Source organism: Heterodontus francisci, chromosome 43 (assembly GCF_036365525.1).
Source record: "Heterodontus francisci isolate sHetFra1 chromosome 43, sHetFra1.hap1, whole genome shotgun sequence".
In the NCBI taxonomy this organism is placed as follows: Eukaryota; Metazoa; Chordata; class Chondrichthyes; order Heterodontiformes; family Heterodontidae; genus Heterodontus; species Heterodontus francisci.
Genome location: NC_090413.1, coordinates 19,608,499 through 19,627,323, shown reverse-complemented (window position 1 = coordinate 19,627,323; position 18,825 = coordinate 19,608,499). Strand labels below are relative to the sequence as shown.

General features: G+C 49.3%; 1 protein-coding gene across 8 annotated transcripts in view; it reads right to left on the bottom strand.

The window, feature by feature from the left end:
• Positions 1-18,825, bottom strand: part of smarca4a (SWI/SNF related, matrix associated, actin dependent regulator of chromatin, subfamily a, member 4a) — a 105,378-nt gene that overhangs the window by 75,890 nt on the left and 10,663 nt on the right. For 4 of the 8 annotated variants that reach the window (XM_068021080.1, XM_068021086.1, XM_068021087.1 and 1 more), the window contains exon 1: positions 9,131-9,215. The exons of 1 other annotated variant lie outside the window; for it this stretch is intronic. The gene's annotated coding sequence lies outside the window, so the exon portion shown is untranslated. Of the gene's footprint in view, positions 1-864; positions 1,031-9,130; positions 9,216-18,825 lie in introns of those variants that run through there. 3 more of the 8 variants (XM_068021082.1, XM_068021081.1, XM_068021083.1) reach the window with 2 other exon arrangements.

Here is an 18,825-nt window from a genome sequence, read left to right as displayed (position 1 = left end):
ACTAGGTTTTAAGTCCAGATTTATTAATTGAATTCAAATTCCACCTTCTGCTCTGGTGGGATTCGAACCCATGTCCCCAGAGCAATACCCTGGGTCTCTGGGTTACTAGTCCAGTGACAATACCACTACGCCACCACCTCCACTTCTGCCTTGGAAAGTTCCCCAGTGGAGTGGAGAGGCACCAGACCACAGCCTACCTCCCTAACATGGTACTCTGTAAATTGGCCATTCAAGAACTGCACAAGAGCAGGCTGGGATGATCGTATTCAGCTTTTATACCAGTACCACTGGGTGTATCCTAATGAATTTTTTAAAATACATTCACAGAATATGGATATTGTTGGCAAGGCCCGCATTTATTGCCCATCCCTAATTTCCCTGATGGTGTTGGTGAGCCACCTTCTTGAATACAACTGAGTGGTTTGCTGGGCCTTTTCAGAGGGCAGTTAAGAATCAATCACATTGCTGTGCGTCTGGAGTCAAATGCAGGCCAGACTGGGTAAGGATTTCCTTCCTTAAGGGGCATTAGTAAACCAAAACGGGTTTTTACAACAATCCAGTAGTTTCATGGTCACCGTTACTGATGTTAGCTTTTTAGTCCAAATTCTATTTATTTGATTGAATTTAAATTCCCCTGCTACCATGACGGGATTTGAACTCACGTCTCCGGATCATTTGCCCAAGCTCCAAATTAAGTCTAGTAACAGAACAACTATGGTACTGTACCCAGTATTTATAAGGGGTTAGAACTCAGCAAGAGATTAGATAAGATTCATAAACTGTTGCAGGTTCATTTTTCAGCCTTAGAACCTTGGTTTAACCCTGCCATGCATTAGAAGCTAGACACTGCTAGCCACTACAGACCTTGAGCACGTTGTTTACGCTGATACTCCAGTGGAATATTGAGGGAGTTTGGAATTGCCACGTGTGGTCCTTGAACTGAGACAATGAACCCCATCTGTTTGGTAAGAAGGATGGCAAAGATCCCAAGGCAATATTCCAAGAGGAGCCGCTCTCCCCAGCATTTCTTCTGAGTAAACACCAACAAAAACAGGTTAATTGGTCATCATACTGGACCCGTTACTGTTTTGAGACATTTCTGAGACACACGGTGAGACTGTATCAACACAAAATAAACTGATATAGCAAAGTTTCAAAAACATTTATTTAGATGGTCTTGGAGAGCCACCAGTGAGTGGGAACTGACTAATGGGAGTGACAATCAATGGCATCACAAGTTGACAGGATGCAATGTCACCACACTGGAACATTCATACTCACCCATCAGATATTTATAAAAGATACAGGGGTGGTTTTTCAAGAGGATACCCCTCTCATAATGTTGATGGAAGATGGGTGAGAAAACAGTTAAACAGCCATTTATGCCACTGCATTCACCAGAACGGCTGCCAACCTTCCAGTGAGTTACCGTGGGAGATAGAGACCCTGGCACTCCTCACGGAAATTCTCCCTCACTGCTGGAGATGTATTTGTAAAGTGATATTAAGCATCATACCTGCTGATTGGAAAAGGAATGGAGGGGATGTTAATGGGTTGGACAACCATTGCTATCGTTGACCACAGAATGTTTGGATTTAGCCAAAATGTGATGCCTGGATAAAGGTGGTGTGACAATTATGTAACCAAACACAGCAGCCATTTTGTGTGCAGCAAGATCCCATGTTTAACCATGAGGTGAATGAACAATGGATCTGTATTGGTAGTGTTGGTTGAGGAAGGAATATTGGCCAGCACACTGAGAACTCCCAGTTCTTCTTCAATATCTATCTGGCCAGGCTGATGTTTAACCTGGTTTAATATTGAGGTTGCATCTCTCTTCATCCGCAAAAAGAGCCTAAATTCTGAACTGGGAAACCCTGCACCACATTCAAACTGACAATAAGCAGCACATTGGGATGAATGCCTACCAATCTTTGGTTCTAAATGGTGAGCTTGTTCGACAGCAAAGTTATTCACAAGTGATCAAGCCACCTTGTGAACTCCAATGCAATCAGCCCTCAACAATTTATTCAGCGTAAATCTCTGAACTAAATGTGTTCTTGTGGTTTCATAAGCTTGTCTGTGCACCTAAAACACAGCCCATTGTTTATATCCATGCGATTCTCTGCAGGGATTTTATCTTGGTGATGGCCTAACAATGCACTTTCCAACTGTTGTCAGCTGTTAATCACAATCTAGTTGAAACAGTGACCATAATTGAGAGGAAAGAAGGTGACAAACTTATGCCTTTCACATCCTCAGAACCCCAGGCACTTCACAGCCAATGAATCACTTTCAAACTGTAGTCACTCTTTTAGCTGGAGCCAGTATTGGCCAGGATGTCAAGAGAACTCCATGCTCTTTTACAAAGAGTGCCAGAAGATTAATGTCCAATTAAACAGGTTAGAACATCTCATGCAAAGGATGGCACCTCCAACAGCTCAGCATTCCCTCAATACCAAACTGGTTGTCAGCCTGCAATATGTGTGCAGGTCCCTAGAGTCCCCTAGCTCAGAGGAAAAGAGGGCTACAGGGAGATACCCACACTTGGGCCAGCAGTCCACTGCTTACCAGGATGTTGGCCTGCTCAAACTCAGTCTCTTTCAAGTTGCTTTTAAATGGGGTTTAGTGGGGTACTCGCCAGCCAGTTCCTGCCATGCTGGTGTCATGTAGATGGCAGAAACTCCAAAACAAACTTGCAAGATTCACTAAGGCTGGCCAGCAGGCAGACCCAATTGTAAACAGTTACCATTGACTTCTACGCTGGAGCTACATTGACCCAAATACTGCAGAGAATTAAGAGCAAGTTCCAGCTAACAGGAACTCACTCTTCATATGGAAATGGTGGATATAGAAAATGTTTATACAAGTGTTGGGATTAAACCCAAACTGTAATAGGGTGGAATTCTGTGCTGCATAAACATTTTCCTGATGGCCAAATGAGTGAAAGCACTTCCTGGGTTTCGTACTAAGTGACACTGCTCAGGAGGTGCTAACTGAGCAAGTTAGTCTCAGCTGGGGGCAGCACTAGCCAGTGATAGGGCTGTGATGCCTCACAATTGAATAGCTTGCTCATATGCAACTGGCTCGCATGCTCACTAGACCTGTGAGGCTGTTAGTGGCTGGGGGTGCTGTGCTCCAGCATGAACTGGCAGTGTCAGGGGAGGAGAGAAGGAAAAAAGAAATGGTGCACATAAATACTTATAATGGAAGACCTGCTTCATCGAACTGATCCATGCACCGTAAGTTTAAAGCATGAGAGAGGAATAAACTGGACGTTGGGTGGCTCGTTCCCCAGGGAGTAGTGAGCTTCGAGAATACATTACTGGCTGGTGTGGTGTGTGCTGACTCTCTTCAAAAGGAAGTTGACCAGTTTGTGACTGGGGCAAAAATTGAATCATAGGAACTGGAGGAGTTCTTTTAGCCCCTAGAGTCTGTACAGCCATTCAATGAAAATATGGCTGATCTGTCATCTAACTCCATATACCCAGCTTTGTCCCAGGGCTGGATTTTAAGAGCCCACTGCCGATCTTGGCAGCGAGCTCAAAAAATGCCGGTCATAGCTGGGCGGCTCATTTAAATAGCCAGGCGGCCTGTCCCCCCACGCCCCCCCCAATCTTGTGGAGGGGGCGGACTGTCCGTCCCCGGCAATGGCATCAGCTGCCTGTGCGCAGGCGTGGTGCCATTTTTAATGGGCAGCCAGCCCTGCTGCTCAGTTTAAATTTTTAAAGTCCTACCCCCCCCAAAATTAAATAAATAAATTTCTAACACCCCTTTCCCACCCTCCAATAACAATTACAATAACTATTTGCCCTTTCCCCCCAAAACACTTATTCTTCACATCTGACTGTCCCCCCACCCCCAAACCGCATAAAGTTTAATGTTCAACCTTTCCCACTATCCCCTACATCCATTACTTATACTTGACACCATCCCCCCACCACTGACAAACTTACCTCCTTCCCCCTCCTCACCAGTGTGTTGCCGCATTTCCCTGAACAGGGATCTGAAGGTGCAGGAGTGCTGGGTGCTGTGCAGAAAATCGTGGCGGGCCCTCAAGATTGCAGGTAAGTCTATTTAAATGTAATAATTTTATTCATTTGAATATGTTAATCGTGGTCTTGTTGCCCAGTGGCGGAGTGGCTGCCATGGAGCCCACCGCTGCCGGGAGGATTGGGCCGGGCACTCACGGTGTTGAGGTCCGTGGCAGGCCTCATCCAGAGCCATCTTCAGAACACCCCCCATGCCCTGCCCCACACCCCCCGCCACGGAACCTGACACCTGGGGGAGAACAAAATCCAGCCCATAGTCCTTTGGTTAACAAAAATATCAGTCTCAGATTTAAAATTAACAGAAGAGTTCCAAACTACCACCCTTTGTGTGTAGAAGTGTTTCATAGCTTCACTCCTGAAAGGCCTGGCTCTAATTTTTAGGCTGTCCCCTAGCCCTAGAGTCCTAAACCCAGCGGAAATAGTTTCTCTGTGTTAGCTTCCATTATAGCACAGAAAGAGGCCATTCGGCCCATTAAGCCTGTGCCAACATTTAAATTATTCTCTTGCTCTGACATGTAGTTACCTCATCCAGGTTATTCATCACACCCCTTTCCTGTCTTTGAATGTAGGTTGGAAACCTTCTCCAGCTCTCTGGCCCATCCCTTCACCAAATTTTGATTCCAACATGGCAGGTTGATCTTAGCTACACTCTCCTTTTGCCCAATGTATATCATACAGAAAGTAAGTGGTTTCATGGTGAACACTTGGTCCATATCATCTTTTGGACTGGGTTTGATCACCTGAGGGGGATGGATGACAGAGGAATTTTCCAGAGTATCCTTTCCCTTATTGGCCCTGGGATTTTGTTCTTTTGCCTCTCTCGTGAGATTACATGCTACCGGGGTGGTGGGGTGACAGTTGGCAGTGCGGGGGTAGGTAGTGTACAGTAGTATACAGTCATGATGCTCCAGTCATCATCAGTGTGAGGCAACATTGAGGAACCAGGCAGTCTTTTTTGCCCCTCAAACAGGCTCAGGTGTCCAAATTTTAACAAGGGATATAGAGGCATTGGAGAAGAAGCAAAAAAGATAAACCAGAATAACACCAGAACTGAGAGGTTCTAACTAATCAGGAAAGATTGAACATGCTGGGGCTCTTCCCTCTGGAAAATAAAGACTGAGGGGTGACCTGATAGAAGTCTTCAAGGTTATGAAAGGGTTTGATAGCGTAGACATAGATACGTTTTCACTTGCGGGGAGACCATACCAAGGGGCCATAAAGATAAGATAGTCACTATAAGATGTAGTAGGGAATTCAGGAGAAAGTTCTTTATCTAGAGAGTAGTGAAAATGAGGAACTCACTACCACACAGAGTAGTTGATGCGAATCGCATAGATGCATTTAAGGGAAGCTAGATAAGCGCATGAAGGAGAAAGGAAAAGGATATGATGATAGAGTGAGATGAAGTAGGGTGGGAGGAGGCTCCTGTGGAGCATAAACACCAGCATGGACCAGTTGGGCCGAATGGCCTAGTTAGCACCATTGTATTTGTAATTTTGTATGTATATTCATACCAGCTCCCAGCAAAAACACTGAGCAGTGCTCCAATGTATCTGTGCACCTTATAGTTTCAATTTAAGAATACATGAGCCACATTAGAGGCCGAGCAAGACTGTCCTTTTTATCATTTTCCCATAGCCATGGCAACAGTCATCACAAAAAAATACACACACATGGTGTATTACATATCACAACATAATTTCAGGCAGCGATCTACGGGAAAGCAGCCACGCCAGTTGTTAAAACAAATCAGATACTTTGTGGACACATAGGATTGTGCAGACGAGTGCATCCCATCTACACAGTGCTTCAGCTTCCATGCAAATCATTAGTTTAAATTATTACTTTCTTTGAGCACTAAAGATATATTTGAATTATTAGGAGACTGTACTCCGGAAAAGCTGGTTACTGTGCTGTGCATGAGGGACGTGTGTCCTTCTCGCCATCAAAATCTAGGACTTTAAACTTCATTTATTATTCCCATGACAGCAGGATAGTTAATTTATCCTCACATCAAACTGAAACAGATTCATTCACCTTGGCCTTGGAGGCAATGATCTGGTAACTCTTCAACACAATGACAGAGAAAACACAGGGGGAGGACAGAAAACACGACGGGGGCGGGGAGAGAAAACGCACGACGGGGGCGGGGAGAGAAAACAAAAAGGAGAGAAAACAGAGGGAGAGTGGGTGAAAATATGAGTTTGGGGGAAAATGGGATGAGAGAGAGAGGAAACAGAAGGGAAGGGCTGCAGTCATTTTTTCTGTCCTACAGACTCTGCAACACAGTGTCAAACGTTATCTGACAACACTCCTGTGATGCACCTATGAAGAATGAAGGCGCTGTATAAATGCCTGCTGTTGTTGGTTAAACATTCGGATGAGAAAAACTATTATGGTTTAATTCAACTTTTGCCATATCTCATCCCTGTACTGCGGACAAGCGTTTGTGGCTAACCACATCACAACCTCATTTCACAGGAGTGGAGGGGCAAGACTGCCCAGGAAACAAACTGCCTTGTAATCCACCAGGATGTTGGTGCCTTGCCAGAAAGGGTAAATAAGGAGGCAACTGCACAACGTGAGCTCATATTGCAGTCACACAGCTCTTAACCCCCAGGGGTTGCCATGCTGAGGAGGGATGGACTAAGGAAAGGTCAGTGTGTCTTTCTACAAACCATAGGCAGGGAGGAGAGTCAGAGCAAGCTGCATCTGAGCACTCCCTGGCAGCTCCTGCTGAAGGACATGTTCTAGCCAGCTCTGCAGAGGGGCCAGGTCAGATGGAAAAGGGCAATAATATTTTAGGAGGGGGAGGAAAATGTACCCACAATGTACTCTTTTATTAATAGCAAGTTAAAATAAAACAGAAGAGTTTCCTCTCATCTCCCATTGTCTCCCCTCTAATTAATGGTCCAGCTGACAAGGTAAAGTTCATGCCAAATGAGGCTGGCAGATCTGAGTGACAAGCTGCTCTGAAGCTTGACCCACGTGACCGCTCGACTGTGAAGCAAGTGCTGGTCCCTCTGAATGCCTGATCTGTCCTAACTCAGCCTACTACTGAAAGAATGATAGCTGGAGACAAGTCCCTCTGCCTTTTAACCATTAGCTGAAGAAGTGATTGTGTCTCAGAAACCCAGCTGCACTTCACTCTCGGAACAAGTGACTGAGATCAGCCAGCAGTGCTTTCAACTCTGAACTGCACTGTGGATTTTTAAAACCATGCCCAATACTGACTTCCCCAAAGCAGCACCATAAGTATTGCTGTGGGTGCTGTCCTTTCTAGATTAAATTCATACTTTATGACTTTTTAAAAATCCACATCTGGAGGGATCCATTGTGGATAACTGTGCCACTATCACCTTCCCCTTTGCTCTCCCCCCTACCACCACCCCCCAAACACTCTTTCCCTGGCTCTGTAATTGCTTAGAAACTGATAAAGCTCCAACTTCTTCCTGCTTTGATGAAATGTCTGCAACCTGAAATGTTAACTCGGTTTCCCTCTCCAAAGATGCTGCCTGACTTGCTGAGTATTTCCAACATTCAGTTTTAATTTTCAGCTTGTGAGGATACCAGATAGGTTCCGCTGCAATGCCTGCCACAGCCAAATAGCCTGTCAACACTCCAGTGACTGGGCTCCTGTGGCAAGAGCTGTCTGCAAAACCACACCTCAGCAAAAGTTCACAACTTTAGGAGAGAAAAGGGAATTTAAAAAAAACAAACTTTTCACCAGTTTCTGATCACCTCTTGTGTGGATCACCTCCACAAGAAAGGCAGTATGATCTCAACTGTGAACTGCTGCATTAATCAATGCCATCTAGTAGTACCCAACAGGAGACAAAGCAAGTGATAATAGGAACAAAAACAAGAAATGCTGGATTCACTCAGCAGGTCTGGCAGCATCTGTGGAAAGAGAAGCAGAGTTAACGTTTCGGGTCAGTGACCCTTCTTTGGAACGTCTGCCTTCCAATTCCCCCTCCCCTCCCCCCGTTCAAGACACTGGGGATAGTGGGGGTGGGGGCGAAGGGAACAGACCATCCAGTAGCTGGACTAATAGAAAATCTTATTCACTGGTGGGAAGGGAGCTTTGCTCAGCTTGAACCAAAGTCCTCCAGACAAGAGGCAAAACTTCATTGTCAAACCACTCTACTTAGACGGTCTTTAAAAACTTCACTTACCCGAATTCTACACTGCCGGGGTGGGGCAAATAAAAATATTTAAAAACAAAAGGGAATGATTTGAAAATAAATGCAATATACAGCAGCCCCATCCTTTGAAGCTTCATCTCTGAACATCCACATCATTCAAAATACAATAAATCAGAGCATCACTGAAACCACAAATGTTAAACAAACCAGACCCTGACCTTTGTGCATTTGTGAGAGATTTAAAAAAGGAAAATATATAAACAACAATGTCATATTTTATGAAGCTGCAAAGTCAATTCAGAATAGACTCCTCTACCATCATCATAACAAAACTTCTAAACAACTATCTATTTTTTATACACTGGGATCAGCAGCAAAACACAGAAGGGGAGAGGAAAAATTTGCAAACATTTGATGACATTAATTAAAAGTCAAAAAATAACGAACAATGCAGTTTATTCTAACACATTAAAGGAGATATTTGAAACTATTGCAATATGCAGTAACAAAAGTTTTTTTGGATTTGCAAATAACATCTTTTTGCAGGCAGCAACCTCTCTGATGCTTTGTTCATTGAGCAGCTTCCCACGCAGACAGCCCCAATGTGAGAAACACACACAGATATATACAAGATAATACAGCTGATCCGATCAGCTCAATAAAGCGAAGCAGTTCCCTCCCCTGCTCAGACCTGGCTAAACAATATATTTTGAATTAATCGCAATATAAAGTAATTAATTTTAGTCCGAATGCGCCACCATATCGGGCGGCGGGGCCTGCAGCGCACACTCGCCTTTAAACAATGAAAGCGGCCCCAACCCCGGGGCAACCGGTGCCGCACAGCCCCCACCAGCGCTGGACCGGCAGCACCCCGCCCGCGCACCCAACGTCCCCCCGGGTCCGGCAGCCGAGGGAGAAGCGAGCTGCTGTTACCTGCACTGGAGCCGGCGCTGCCACTCGGGTTTTTTAATGGAACAAAGAGAAGCCGCCGGTAACAGAGAGAGGGAGCGCGAGCGGAGCTGGCAGCAAGAGCGCATGCGCGGCCCCGGTAGGGCGAGGGTAGGGAGCAGAGTGGGGTGAGGTGGGGGGGGGGAGTAGGGGGTAGGGAGTAGAGTGGGGGGGGGTAGGGAGTAGAGTGGGGGGGGGTAGGGAGTAGAGTGGGGGGGGGGTAGGGAGTAGAGTGGGGGGGGGGTAGGGAGTAGAGTGGGGGGGGGGTAGGGAGTAGAGTGGGGGGGGGGGTAGGGAGTAGAGTGGGGGGGGGGTAGGGAGTAGAGTGGGGGGGGGGGTAGGGAGTAGAGTGGGGGGGGGTAGGGAGTAGAGTGGGGGGGGGGTAGGGAGTAGAGTGGGGGGGGGTAGGGAGTAGAGTGGGGGGGGGGTAGGGAGTAGAGTGGGGGGGGGGTAGGGAGTAGAGTGGGGGGGGGTAGGGAGTAGAGTGGGGGGGGTAGGGAGTAGAGTGGGGGGGGTAGGGAGTAGAGTGGGGGGGGGTAGGGAGTAGAGTGGGGGGGGTAGGGAGTAGAGTGGGGGGGGGTAGGGAGTAGAGTGGGGGGGGTAGGGAGTGGGGGGGTGGGGGGTAGGGGGTGGGGGGGTAGAGTGGGGGGGTGGGGGGTAGGGGGTGGGGGGTGGGGGGGTAGAGTGGGGGGGTGGGGGGGTAGAGTGGGGGGGGTGGGGGGGTAGAGTGGGGGGGGTGGGGGGGTAGAGTGGGGGGGGTGGGGGGGTAGGGGGTGGGGGGTAGGGGGGGTAGGGGGTGGGGGGTAGGGGGGGTAGGGGGTGGGGGGTAGGGGGTGGGGGGGTAGGGGGTGGGGGGGTAGGGGGGGTAGGGGGTGGGGGGTAGGGGGTGGGGGGGTAGGGGGTGGGGGGTGGGGGGGTAGGGGGTGGGGGGGTAGGGGGTGGGGGGTAGAGTGGGGGGGGTGGGGGGGTAGAGTGGGGGGGTGGGGGGGTAGTGGGGGGGGGTGGGGGGGTAGAGTGGGGTGGGGGGGTAGAGTGGGGTGGGGGGGTAGAGTGGAGTGGGGGGTGGGTAGGGGGGGTGGGGGGTAGAGTGGGGGGTGGGGGGTAGAGTGGGGGGTGGGGGGTAGAGTGGGGGGTAGGGGGTAGAGTGGGGGGTAGGGGGTAGAGTGGGGGGTAGGGAGTAGAGTGGGGGGTAGGGAGTAGAGTGGGGGGTAGGGGGTAGGGAGTAGAGTGGGGAGTAGGGGGTAGGGAGTAGAGTGGGGTGGGGGGGTAGGGAGTAGAGTGGGGTGGGGAGGGGGGGAGTAGAGTGGGGTGGGGGGGGGAGTAGAGTGGGGTGGGGTGGGGTGGGGGGGGGAAGAGAGGAGGAGTGGGGTGGGGGGGGGGGAGAGAGGAGGAGGAGTGGGGTGGGGGGGGAGAGAGGAGGAGGAGTGGGGTGGGGGGGGGGAGAGAGGAGGAGGAGTGGGGTGGGGGGGGGAGAGAGGAGGAGTGGGGGGGGGGGAGAGAGGAGGAGTGGGGGGGGGGAGAGAGGAGGAGTGGGGGGGGGGGAGAGAGGAGGAGTGGGGGGGGGGGAGAGAGGAGGAGTGGGGGGGGGGGAGAGAGGAGGAGTGGGGGGGGGAGAGAGAGGAGGAGTGGGGGGGGGGGAGAGAGAGGAGGAGTGGGGGGGGGAGAGAGAGGAGGAGTGGGGGGGGGGAGAGAGAGGAGGAGGGGGGGGGGAGAGAGAGGAGGAGTGGGGGGGGGAGAGAGAGGAGGAGTGGGGGGGGGAGAGAGAGGAGGAGTGGGGGGGGGAGAGAGAGGAGGAGTGGGGGGGGGAGAGAGAGGAGGAGTGGGGGGGGGAGAGAGAGGAGGAGTGGGGGAGGGAGAGAGAGGAGGAGTGGGGGAGGGAGAGAGAGGAGGAGTGGGGGGGGGGAGAGAGAGGAGGAGTGGGGGGGGGAGAGAGAGGAGGAGTGGGGGGGGGGAGAGAGAGGAGGAGTGGGGGGGGGGAGAGAGAGGAGGAGTGGGGGGGGGGAGAGAGAGGAGGAGTGGGGGGGGAGAGAGAGGAGGAGTGAAGGGGGGGAGAGAGAGGAGGAGTGAAGGGGGGGAGAGAGAGGAGGAGTGGGGGGGGGGGAGAGAGAGGAGGAGTGGGGGGGGGAGAGAGAGGGGGGGTTGGGGGGGGAGAGAGAGGGGGGTTGGGGGTAGAGTGGGGGGTTGGGGGTAGAGTGGGGGGTTGGGGGTAGAGTGGGGGGTTGGGGGTAGAGTGGGGGGTTGGGGGTAGAGTGGGGGGTTGGGGGTAGAGTGGGGGGTTGGGGGTAGAGTGGGGGGTTGGGGGTAGAGTGGGGGGTTGGGGGTAGAGTGGGGGGTTGGGGGTAGAGTGGGGGGTTGGGGGTAGAGTGGGGGGTTGGGGGTAGAGTGGGGGGTTGGGGGTAGAGTGGGGGGTTGGGGGTAGAGTGGGGGGTTGGGGGTAGGGAGTAGAGTGGGGGGTAGGGAGTAGAGTGGGGGGTAGGGGGTAGGGAGTAGAGTGGGGGGTAGGGGGTAGGGAGTAGAGTGGGGGGTAGGGGGTAGGGAGTAGAGTGGGGGGTAGGGGGTAGAGTGGGGGGTAGGGGGTAGGGAGTAGAGTGGGGGGTAGGGAGTAGAGTGGGGTGGGGAGGGGGGGGTAGGGAGTAGAGTGGGGTGGCCTCCACAGCATTTTGGGGCAGAGAATTTCAGATTTCCACTACCCTTTTGATGAAGAATTGTTTCCTGGCATCACCCATGAACGGCCTGGCTCTAATTTTTAGGTTATACCCCCTTGTTCTGGACTTGTCTCACCAGGGGAAATCTTCTTTCTTCTTCTTTGGACTCCTTGTCTCGAGAGACAATGGCTAAGCGCCTGGAGTGGCTATAAAGGCCAATTCTAGAGTGACACACTCTTCCACAGGTGCTGCAGAAAAATGTGTTTGTCGGGGCTGTTACACAGTTGGCTTTCCCCTTGCACTTCTGTCTTTTTTCCTGCCAACTGCTAAATCTCTTCGACTCGCCACACTTTAGCCCCGCCTTTATGGCTGCCCGCCAGCTCTGGCGATCGCTGGCAACTGACTCCCACGACTTGTGATCAATGTCACAGGACTTCATGTCACGTTTGCAGACGTCTTTAAAGCGGAGACATGGATAGCCCGTGGGTCTGATACCAGTGGCGAGCTCGCTGTACAAAGTGTCTTTGGGGATCCTGCCATCTTCCATGCGGCTCACACGGCCAAGCCATCTCAAGCGCCGCTGACTCAGTAGTGTGTATAAGCTGGGGACGTTGGCCGCCTCGAGGACTTCTGTGTTGGAGATACGGTCCTGCCACCTGATGCCAAGTATTCTCCAGAGGCAGCGAAGATGGAATGAATTGAGATGTCGCTCTTGGCTGACATACGTTGTCCAGGCCTTGCTGCCATAGAGCAAGGTACTGAGGACACAGGCTTGATACACTCGGACTTTTGTATTCCGTGTCAGTGCCTGCAATGAATTTGGCCTAACCATCAGCCTCAAGAAAACGAACATCATGGGACAGGACGTTAGAAATGCCCCATCTATCAATATCAGCGACCACACTCTCAAAGTGGTTCAGGAGTTCACCTACCTAGGCTCAACTATCACCAGTAACCTGTCTCTCAATGCAGAATTAAACAAGCGCATGGGAGGTGTTATGTCCAGACTGGCCAAGAGAGTGTGGGAAAATGGCGCACTGACACAGAACACAAAAGTCCGAGTGTTTCAAGCCTGTGTCCTCAGTACCTTGCTCTACGGCAGCAAGGCCTGGACAACGTACGTCAGCCAAGAGCGACGTCTCAATTCATTCCATCTTCGCTGCCTCCGGAGAATCCTTGGCATCAGATGGTAGGACCGTACTACCAACACAGAAGTCCTCGAGGCGGCCAACATCCCCAGCATATACACCCTACTAAGCCAGCGGCACCTGAGATGGCTTGACCATGTGAGCCGCATGGAAGATGGCAGGATCCCCAAGGACACATTGTACTGCGAGTTCGTCACTGGTACCAGACCCACTGGCCGTCCATGGTTCCGCTTTAAAGACGTCTGCAAACGCGACATGAAGTCCTGTGACATTGATCACAAGTCGTGGGAGTCAGGTGCCAGCGTCCGCCAGAGCTGGCGGGCAACCATAAAGGCGGGGCTAAAGCGTGGCGTGTTGAAGAGACTTAGCAGTTGGCAGGAAAAAAGACAGAAGCGCAAGGAGAGAGCCGACTGTGTAACAGCCCCGACAACCAATTTTATCTGCAGTACCTGTGGAAGAGTCTGTCACTCTAGAATTGGCCTTTATAGCCACTCCAGGCGCTGCTGCACAAACCACTGACCACCTCTAGGCGCTTACCCATTGTCTCTCGAGACAAGGAGGCCAAAGAATGTGAAGTGCAATCACTGACATGGACCAGTTGGGATGAATGGTCTTTTTCTGTGCTGTAGAGTCTGAGATTGGATTGCCTGTTATTTCTCCTTTTTTCTCACTACATTTGATCTGGATACACCGCGCCAAGAGTCATCAAAGTTCTGTCAAAATCACCCACTACTGCTACTTTTCTCCATTACCAACCATCTCTTTAACTCCGTTTCCCCAACCCTATCCACCGTCACCTCCAACAATAATGAGGATATCATGGATTTTGTCTCTAAGGTTGTGCCCATCCATGTGTTCCCCCGCCCCCCCACACCTTGCCCACCATATCACAACTTCCATCCAGGCTCTATTATACAGCTATGTCAGATCCCACATCTTGCTCTCCTGTCCTCTCTGAACTCCTCCTGTCCTTGAGACTTGCTCCCTGCTCCCTTGAAATAGAAACAAAAAATGCTGGAAATACTCAGCAGGTCTGGCAGCATCTGTAGAGAGAGAAGCAGAGTTAACGTTTCAGGTCAGTGACCTTTCATCAGAACTGGCAAAGGTTAGAAATGTAATAGGTTTTAAGCAAATACAGCAGGGGTGGGGCAAGAGATAACAAAAGGGAAAGTGTTGATAGGACAGGGTCACAGAGAATAACTAACAAGAAGGTCATGGAGCAAAGGCAAACGGTATGTTAATGGTGTGGTGAAAGACAAAGTATTCGTGCAGAGAGGGTGTTAAATGGCCGAATAACGAACAGCCTGGCCAAAAGCACAAACATGAAAAAAAAAGCATAGTAAAAAAATGAATGATGAAACACTAAAATAAAACAAAAATAAAAAAGGGGGGCCAGTCATGCTCTGAAATTATTGAACTCAATGTTCAGTCCGGCAGGCTGTAGCATGTCTAATGAGATGCTGTTCCTCGAGTTTGCATTAATGTTCACTGGAACACTGCAGCAGTCCCAGGATAGAGATGTGGGCATGAGAGCAGTCGGGTGTGTTGAAATGGCAAGCCCAGTCTGTGTTTGGTCTCCCCAGTGTACAGGAGACCGCATTGTGAACAGTGAATGCGGTATATTAAATTGAAGGAAGTACAAGTAAATCGCTACTTCACCTGAAAGGAGTGTTTGGGTCCTTGGATAGTGAGGAGAGAGGAGATAAAAGGGCAGGTATTACACCTCCTGCGATTGCATGGGAAGGTGCCGTGGGAAGGGGACGAGGTGTCGGGGGTAATGGAGGAGTGGACCAGGGTGTCGCAGAGGGAATGATCACTTCGGAATGCTGACAGGGGAGGGGAAGATGTGTTTGGTAGTGGCATCATGCTGGAGGTGGCAGAGGATGATCCTTTGGATGTGGGGTGGAAAGTGAGGAGAAAGGGAACCCTGTCGCGGTTCTGGGAGGGAGGGGAAGGGGTGAGGGTAAAGGTGTGGGAAATGGGCTTGACACGGTTGAGGGCCCCGTCAGCCACAGTGGGGGAAATCCTTGGTTGAGGAATAAGGAAGACATATCAGAAGCGCTGTTGTGGAAGGTTGCATCATCAGAGCAGATGTGTCGGAGACGGAGAAAAATGGAATGGAGTCTTTCCAGGAGGCAGGATGTGAAGAAGTGTAGTCGAGGTAGCTGTGGGAGTCAGTGGGCTTATGATGAATTTTAGTAGACGGGGAAGTCGAGGAAGGGAAAGGAAGTGTCAGAGATGGACCATGTAAAGGTGAGAGAAGGGTGGAAATTGGAAGTAAAGTTAGTAAAGTTTTCCAGTTCGGCGCGGGAGCAGGAAACGGCACCAACACAGTCATCAGTGTACCGGAAAAAATGTTGGGGAAGGGGGCCTGAGTAAGGCTGGAACAAGGAATGTTCGACATATCCCACAAAAAGACAGGCATAACTAGGACCCATGCGGGTACCCTCTTGACCCCAGTCTCTAAACTGCTGACCATGCAACTTCCTTACCTGGCCCCATGCTTGCTGAAATTGTAAATGATTCCCTCTCCTCTGTCTCTTTCAACAATGGTGTCATCAATCCTCAAAAAGGTCACCCTTGGTCCCTTTGTGACTGCTAAACTGCCACCCCATCTCCAACCCCTCCAAAGTCCTTGAATGAGTGTTGCCCCCTCAAATCTGTGCCCTACCTTTCTGCTCCTCCATGTTTTATTCTCTCCAATCGGGTTATGCCTCTGCCATAGCACTGAAACAGCACTAATCAGTCCTCCGTGGTGAGTTTTGCTTCCTCATTCTCTTCAACCTCTCTGCAGCCTTTGTGACAATTGACTACACCATCCCACAATGCCTCTTCTCAGCTGTCTAGCTCTTTTCTATTGAATTGTAGCCAAGCATCTCCAGCAATGGCTCTCTTCCTCATAACCACATCATAACCACATCATAACCTCTGGAGTGCCCTAAGGATTTATCCTCTCTTCTCATCCTTCTCCCCCCACCCCCGGCCAATCTACATGCTGCCCTTTGGCAACATCATCAGAAGACATGGGGTCAGCTTCCATCTTCATGCTGATGACACCCAGTTCTCCCTAGCTGTCAAGTTTTTAGACCCTTTCATTGTCTCTGTGCTGACAGACATCAAGACATGCATGAGCAACAATTTCCTCCAGTTAAAACGTTGGGAAGACCAATGTCATAATTTTCAGTCCCTGCCACAAACTTTAAACACTTGCCACCAATTACATTTTCATGGTTGAACCAAACTGTTTGCAACCTGTGTCCTAATCAACCCTGAGCTGAGCTTCCAAACTCCTATCCTCTTCCCTCACAAAGAACTGCATCCACCTCTATGACATCACCTGTCTCCATCTCTCTTCTGCTGAAACTTTCACCCATGTCTTTATCACCTATTCTAATGCACCTGGTCAGCTTCCTATCCTTCATCCTTTGTAAACTTCAGTTTGGCCAAACATCGGTTGCCCATATCCCACTCTCTCCCAAGTTCTGCTCATCCATTATCTCCGAATCCCCACCTTCATTCTCAACCTGGCGTTTAAATCCCTTGATAGCTTTGCCACCCCCATCTCTAACTTCGTTTTTCCCTACAATCCCATCCCACCCATTCCTCCAACTCTGGTCTTCAATACATCCCTTCACCACCATTGGCGACCTATGTCTTCATCCATCTAGGACCAACTCTCTGGATTTCCCTTCCTAAATCTCTCCACCTCCATGCCGCTTTTAAGATCCTCCTTAAAACCCAGATCTCTGACCAAGTTTTTGGTCACCTCTTTTAATAGCTCCTTCGGCATGGCGTCCATTTTTATCTAAACTATGTCTCTGTGGAGAGCCTTGGAACATCATCTACATTAAAGGTGTTATATAAATGTTTAGTTGTTGTAATTTTCCAACCTCATTATATTTATCTTAAGTTTTCAGTTGATGGTAGGGCTGTACACCCAACACAGGAATCTGTCTTTTCTCCTTACAGATGCTGACTGACCTGCTGTCCAGCATTTTCTGAACCATTGTTTTGTTCTGATCAATGAGAAGAAACTGCTTCTGATTTACTATTCAGGCATAGTATGGCCTTTAGGCACTGGACTTAGGAGGAAAATTGGAGAAGGGTGTGAATGGCAGCACACAAATGGTGAATTAAAATTGATGCAAAAGTCCTAAGGCACACAACACCAAACAGGCTGGGGCTCTCTTCTGTAGAAAAGAGACTAAGGGGGTGACCTGATAGAGGTCTTTAATATTATGAAAAGGTTTAATAGGGTATATGCAGAGAGGATCTTTACCCTTTCCTGCGAGACCAGAACCAGGGGCCATAAATATAAGATAAGTCACTAATGAGTCCAATAGGGAATTCAGGAGAAAGGTCTTTAACCAGAAAGAGGTGAGAATGTGGAAGTCACTACCACAGTGAATAGTTGAGGCAAATTGTATAGATGCATTCAAGGGGAAGCTAGATAAGCACATGAGGGAGAAGCGCATAGAAGGATATGTTGATGGGGTTAGATGAAGAGGTGTGGGAGGAAGCTCATGTGGAGCATTAATGTCAGCATGGACCTGATGGACTGAATGGCCTAATTCTGTGCTGTAGCGACTTCTTCTTTGGCCTCCTTGTCTCGAGAGACAATGGGTAAGCGCCTAGAGGTGGTCAGTAGTTTGTGGAGCAGCGCCTGGAGCGGCTATAAAGACCAATTCTAGAGTGACAGACTCTTCCACAGGTGCTGCAGAAAAATTTGATTGTCGGGGCTGTTACACAGTTGGCTCTCCCCCTGCGACTCTCTTTTTTCCTGCCAATTGCTAAGTCTCTTCGATTCGCCACACTTTAACCCCGCCTTTATGGCTGCCCACCAGCTCTGGCGGACGCTGGCAACTGACTCCCACGACTTGTGATCAATGTCACAGGAATTCAGGGAAAAGGTCTTTACCCAGAAAGAGGTGAGAATATGGAAGTCACTACCACAGTGAATAGTTGAGGCAAATTGTATAGATGCATTCAAGGGGAAGCTAGATAAGCACATGAGGGAGAAGCGCATAGAAGGATATGTTGATGGGGTTAGATGAAGAGGTGTGGGAGGAAGCTCATGTGGAGCATTAATGTCAGCATGGACCTGATGGACTGAATTGCCTAATTCTGTGCTGTAGCGACTTAGTAACTTTGTAATAAAGAGCAATGTTTAGAAAGGGTGTGATGGAAGCTGCAGGCAGTATAGAGATATGGGGGCAAATTAGGTGGGAAATTATACTATACCATTTTGGTGGAGAGTTCAACATAAAATTGTAAATTATAAGACGGAAGGAATAGATTTTGAAAAAGATCGAAATCAACTAAATTTTGTGAACAAACCATAGGAGAGCTTCATGGACTGACCAGGTGGTTGAATCAACGCTTCAGGGCCAGGACCACTCACCACGAATGGACTGACTGTTCACATGACACAGCCACCATACGATAAGACATGAAGCACCGTAGTTATCAAATGACTAAATGGTTTTAAAATTATTGTGGGCACAGTTAAACTGAAGCAACAACTTTGGATTTAATGAGCTATTTCTGATAGGAACTCGCTATAAAATTTGATCAACTAATTAATGGGTCAAATCTTGTTGGGTACGCTGTTAAGACTTTTAAATGTACCCTTCTGCTCAATTTTTGTGTTGTAACTTGTTGAAGGTATGTACTGATAATGGCTTGGTGAGGAAAACTGGACAGCTGGGACCTCGGAATGGCAGGTCAACAGTGCATCTCCTTAACCAATGAGATTGAAGGATTGAGAAAGAAAGAACAATGACTGAGAAGGAAATCGTGTGAATTAGTCAAATTAAATACAGAAAATGAAAGATAAACAAAGATTTGATTGGGAGAGAAAAAGAAACAAAGGAAAGTAAGAACTAAA